This window comes from Triticum aestivum, chromosome 6A (assembly GCF_018294505.1).
Source record: "Triticum aestivum cultivar Chinese Spring chromosome 6A, IWGSC CS RefSeq v2.1, whole genome shotgun sequence".
Lineage (NCBI taxonomy): Eukaryota > Viridiplantae > Streptophyta > Magnoliopsida > Poales > Poaceae > Triticum > Triticum aestivum.
The window spans coordinates 31,653,756-31,659,577 of NC_057809.1; the positions used below are offsets into that span (position 1 = coordinate 31,653,756).

The 5,822-nt window shown below is 46.8% G+C and overlaps 1 non-coding gene across 1 annotated transcript; it reads left to right on the top strand.

The window, feature by feature from the left end:
- Window positions 1–3,567: 3,567 nt before the first annotated feature.
- TRNAR-ACG (transfer RNA arginine (anticodon ACG)) lies at window positions 3,568–3,640 on the top strand. Its single transcript has one exon. It is a non-coding gene; the product is annotated as a tRNA-Arg (tRNA).
- Window positions 3,641–5,822: the final 2,182 nt, after the last annotated feature.

Consider the following 5,822-nt stretch of genomic DNA (forward strand, 5'->3'; position numbering starts at 1 on the left):
CTTCGACACTTCTAGCAGGGCGCTTCATGTATTTTTCCTTTCTGTTGTAGTGTGTGTTGCATTGTTAGCTGTTCACCAAGCTCCATTGTATCTTTCGGTCGCTTTTGCTTGGTGGTCTTGTGTAATCCTGGCCGGTTGATGGCTTCGTTAATTCAAAGCCGGGCTCCCCTTGAGCCTTCGTTCTAAAAAACTCGGGAGACAAGCCACCACATGGAGCAGTGTTGCAATTTGCAAGAGAGTCGGCACCCATGAAACAGTGTTGCAAGCAGTCGACAGACTGCAAAGCTGGTCGCCCACGAATCAATGCAACAACCGTCGAGTGCGGATGCTGCAAAGGTGGACGGCGATGTTGCAAGGGCAATGGCTTGCGCTCCACATGCCCATGCTACAACGGGCAGGACGAGGTCTTGCAAAGACATCGTACGAGGGTGGCAAGACGCCTGCTGCTCTAAGCAGTGAGGCAAGCTGCTGCGACGATGGTCGGCACTACTGCAAGAGGGGCATGGTGCTCGAAGCGAGGCGCACTGAGTTGTAAGAGACACCAACACTGCTGCAAAGCTCAACGCCGGTGCTGCAAGCTAATCGCCGGGATGGAACAGTGCCGGAGGCTCATGGTTTCCTTGCGCGAGCGGGGTGGGAGGTGAGGGAGTTGTAGGACGCAAGCGTAGGGCAAGGCGAAAGGCGATCTTCCTATTGTTTTTTCGTGGTTAGTTCCATGCAAATCATACTAAAACCATATAAAATTATTGTAAACATGGCATGAATACTTCATAAATTATAGATACGTTGGAGATGTATCACGGTGGTCGGCGTTGATGACGACCAACGTCGTCAAGCTCGACCTACTCCGGACCAACATCGTCTTGAAGAAGGGGAACATTGACTTGGCGTTCTTGATGGGGCGGACATGCCGATGATGGACGAGCAGGTCAAGGCGTGTGGTACTTGGCGGAGCACGGCCTCATCTTGAACCAGATGCCTTCGACCACCGCGCCTACGCCCACGCCGACACCCAGCCCGAGCGATGAAGCCACACCGACGCCGAGCACAGAAGCCACGCCGACGCCGACCAGCCCGAGCACCGAAGCCACACCGACGCCGAGCACGCCGCCGGCGGCCAGTCCCATGCCAGAGGAGCCAGTCGTTTGATGCATTCCTTTGTCTACGCATCCTTCCTTTTGAACGCTGAACTTTCGTGTATGTTTGATCGCCGAACTATGGTATAGTGATCGTCGGACTGTGGAAGATCGCCGATGATCGCCGAACTTGTGGTGTTTTTTTGGCAGCGGGGAAGACAAGTTTGAATTTATGTGTGTCTTGGGCCGAAACCTGGGGCGTGGCTGGGAACTGGATCGCCCTCAGGGCGGAAAAACCGCCGGCGCATAGGCCAAAACGCAATCATCGGGTGTGCTGGGGGGGCGAACGAGTGGAGATGCTCTTAGAGATCACATACAATGATGTCATATTTAAGAAGTTGCAAACGCCTGTTGCTGCTGGCCAAGCCACACATGACATCTAGGGGTGTTGTAAATTGTTGAGTGTGCAAGGTTATGTGCCTTGTTTGTTGCTTTCTCCTCTCAGTTCTCACATGACAGAAATTTGAAATGCTCAAGGCCCAAGAAGAGGTGGTTGGGCTGATCAACACAAAAAATGAGCTCCTATATTTACGATGATTGACTCATTATCCCATGAAGTGTTTGTAAGATCGGTGGTGGCCTTATGGGCCATCTCGTGGGTGAGGAGGAAAGCTATTCATGAGGGGGTCTTTCAAAGCCCACTTTCTACCAACTTGTTTGTCAAATGGTTCATATAGGAGTTAGGAGAAATATCTAGAAACCCAACAATGAGTGACCGTCAGGGATCATGAGGACAGTGCCAAGGCGCATGTTAGCACCTCCAACGGGCTTTGCAAAGATTCATGTTGATGCTGATCTATCTAGATCATGTATCGAAGGGACTGTGGCTGCAGTATGTCGAGACTGTGAGGGAAATTATCTCGGTTCTTCATCACTTGTTATACACGGTGTCAGGGATGTTGCAACTCTTGAGGCTATTGCATTTAGGGAAGAACTAGCTCCGGCAGATGATCTTCTTCACAATGTTATGGTATCCACAAATTCAAAGCGAGTTGCAAGTCACATTCTCAATGGAAGCAGCGAAAATCAAGGACAAATAATAGCTGAGATTAGGTTAAGAGCACATGAATTTAATTGTACTTGACATTTCGAAGGCGGGCATCAAATCGTGAAGCCCATTTGCTAGCTAAGTTTTCTCATTCATTAGATCAAGGACGTCACGTGTGCTTGGACCAACCTCATGATTCTTTGTTTTAACACAGTACAGACACAAACACTCATATATATGCATATACACTCATCCCTATAAATGCATGCACGCACACCCTACTACTATAAGCATCTTCGAAAGACCGAGCTGACATATTATCTTGAGATTGACGGAGTCGCCACAAACGCATTCGTACTCGACAAGAACGTCGCCTCCCACTAATGCACATCGTTGGAAACCCTGAAATAAATCCAAGAAAATGCGAGTATCAATGTCAAGTACAAGACTTGAACTCTGATGCGCTAGGAATACAACTGTCCTTCTAACCATCCACCACAAGTTGGTTCGCCCCATAATTCTTTATGCATAGTTTGAAAAACCGGACCGGATCGTCGGTCAAACAAAAAAAAAACAGAACCGGTGCTCACGCCGGTTTTTAAGCACAAAAGGCCGACTGCAACTAGACCGGGTGATTTTTTTGTGAAACCGGCTAATAAACCGGGCGGTCGAACCGGTGTAGAGAGAAACTCAAAAAAATATTTCCACAAATAGTGATATTTGACATAAGTCATGGGCATTTGCCTATCCTAGGGCAGATAACCACCTCACCAACACTTAGGTGTTGTCTAATAGAGGAAACCGTTGCTATTTGACCTAAATTAGCATATATTATTACTCGTAATATATTTTTTTGATTGTAAAAAACCAGCAATCGAACCGGTGAACCAGCGGTCCGACCAGTAAAAACCCGAACCGAAGGCCTAACCGGTTCGATCACCGGTTCGGTTTTTTAAACTATGTCTTTATGTATCCCAAACTATGTTAACTTTCAGTAATAACAAAGCTTTCACACTTCTGGGAAAAAATTATAATGCTAAAATTCATCTGAAAAAAATATAATGCTAAGATTCTAAAAAAAATAAAAAATCCAGTATCTTGTTTCCGTGAACACCAGATGCTTGATTACTATGGCCACACATTCTGCACATGCTGGAGAAGGATAAAGATGTGAAATGGAAACAGCGCTGAAACAATCGTTCAGTTTGTGACCACAGTTTAGTACACCTGGTCAGATCCATCTTGACGTGGCCTTGTCGCCGCCATGGCATCGGCCGTGTACCAACAGGAGCACCTGCATTTTGAGGTTACAGTTGGTTCGTTGTAATGTCAGGTCTGATTGCCAAGTGGTGACACAGATGCCGCCACTAATCCGCATGGCCATTCAGTCACTAGTGTCTAATGAAGGAGTGAGTAAGGTTACCGTTTGATTGCATTCGTCAGGACTCCGTGGCCCAATGGATAAGGCGCTGGTCTACGAAACCAGAGATTCTGGGTTCGATCCCCAGCGGAGTCGTTCTCTTTCTTCAAGAGCTAATTTTGGGTTAAAAGAAGAAATGGTTCTCTCAACTTTTTGCCTTCTCACTTTCAGATGAAAAGTTTGGTTAAGATAGGTGCAGCGAAGTAGCTTTGCCTTATCAAATATAATCATTTACTACACAAACATTTAAAATGAAATAACAATTTTTGAAAATTAAATAGCATTTTTCAAAGGCAAAACAGATTGTAAATGTCCCCAAAAATTTAATGTCCACCAAACACCCATCGCATGTTGAGGTATAAAAGAAATTGATATCATGCTTTAAGAAAAAATTGTCCCACTTTTCTTTTTTTTGCGGGGTAAAAGGGATTGTATTACTCAAGAGCCAAGAAGGTCCTCCCTACACAAGTTAGGGATATTGTCCGGACCGGAGCGGAGCCAGACCACAGTACGGTCTTCCGTCCTTCCAAAGTTCGCCAACGCATGGCTTACATTATTCTGCTCTCGAGAAATATGAATAACATGACACTCCCTTTCACTCATAAGATGCTTCACTTCCGAGACCACCATGGCGTACTGTGAGCGGTCTTGTCCTGAGGCATTGATCAGTTGCACTGCCTGTAGACTATCGCACTCGACGATAAACGGCAGCTCCGTCCATTGGAGGGCCAAAGCTATGCCCTCCATGCACCCAGCCAGCTCGGCATGTAGAGGGTCCGGGCATGACCATAGAGAGCGACACGCGGAGAAAATAATGGCCCCTTCCTGGTCACGGAGCACCATTCCCGTCCCGGCCCTCCCGTCATCATGGGAAAAGGAGCCGTCAACATTCAGCTTCGTCCAGTTGGCGGGTGGGGGACTCCATTTGTGTGCTCTTCATGGCACACCTCCCACTTGTGATATAGGTTGCTCTGCACCTTCTTGTTGGATGGTCATCTTCCCTTTGTCCCAATCTCCCTGCGGATACTGCTGGATCCCTAGCAGTGAGATTACGTAGCTCTGCAAAAAGCGGCGAGATACCTCCACAGGCGGCGCCGGTTTGTCATGAGTGATCTCGTTGCGCACATGCCAACATCTCCACAGCAGCATAATCAGGTGCAGCCGGTCCCCTTCATTGCTTTCTGCAATTAGGTTCAGGAGCCACTCCGGGCCGGTGTTCCGGACTGACTCGATGTCCGGTATACTCCACACCTCCGCCATAGTCCGCCACAAATGCACCGCCCGAGGGCACCTGCAAAACACATGAAAAGTGTCCTCGCGCTCGAGACCACATAATGGGCATATATCAGTAACCTCCATGTGTCGACTGAATTTATTAGACCATGTGGCAAGGGAATTAGTAGCCAAACGCCATGCAAACACACGCACCTTAGGAGGTCCCACTTTTCTATTGAGTCATTCATTCATGTTGGCACTTTTAATGTTCACAACATTGTCCTCTCATCGATGATGGTAAGGTTTTTGGGTTAAAAGAAGAAATGGTTCTCTCAACTTCTTGCCTTCTCACTCTCAGATGAAAAGTTTGGTTAAGATAGGTGTAGCGAAGTAGCTTTGCCTTATCAAATATAATCATTTACTACACAAACATTTAAAATGCAATAACAATTTTTGAAAATTAAATAGCATTTTTCAAAGGCAAAACAGATTGTAAATGTCCCCAAAAATTTAATGTCCACCAAACACCCATCGCATGTTGAGGTATAAAAGAAATTGATATCATGCTTTAAGAAAAAATTGTCCCACTTTTCTATTGAGTCATTCATTCATGTTGGCACTTTTAATGTTCACAACGTTGTCCTCTCGTCGATGATGGTAAGGTTTTTGGCATCCACAATTAAATTTTTATTATGAAGCCTCATTTGTGTACTCTGACGACACCTCCTTCATCTTCGAACTATCATCAGATTTAAGTTCTTAAAATATTCAAATGCAAGCCATTTGTTGCTATCTTAATTTTTTTAGACTCTGCAGATCAAGCACGCCGCCCCGACGGCAAAGGTGGAGCTCCGTCGCCGCCGCCTAGCGCCTCCGCTCCCCCGTCTGCTGCCTCCTTGCCGTCCTGGTCGAGCAGCTCGACGGGATTGAGCAGAGGCCGCTGCCCATGGCGTCGCCTTTCCTTCGTTCCATTTACACTTCCTTGTTTCCGTTAATCTCCCTCAAGGCCCAATGTGCATGTATGACCTTCCTTTTCTTAGCCTTTGCTTATTGATTCCGAGAC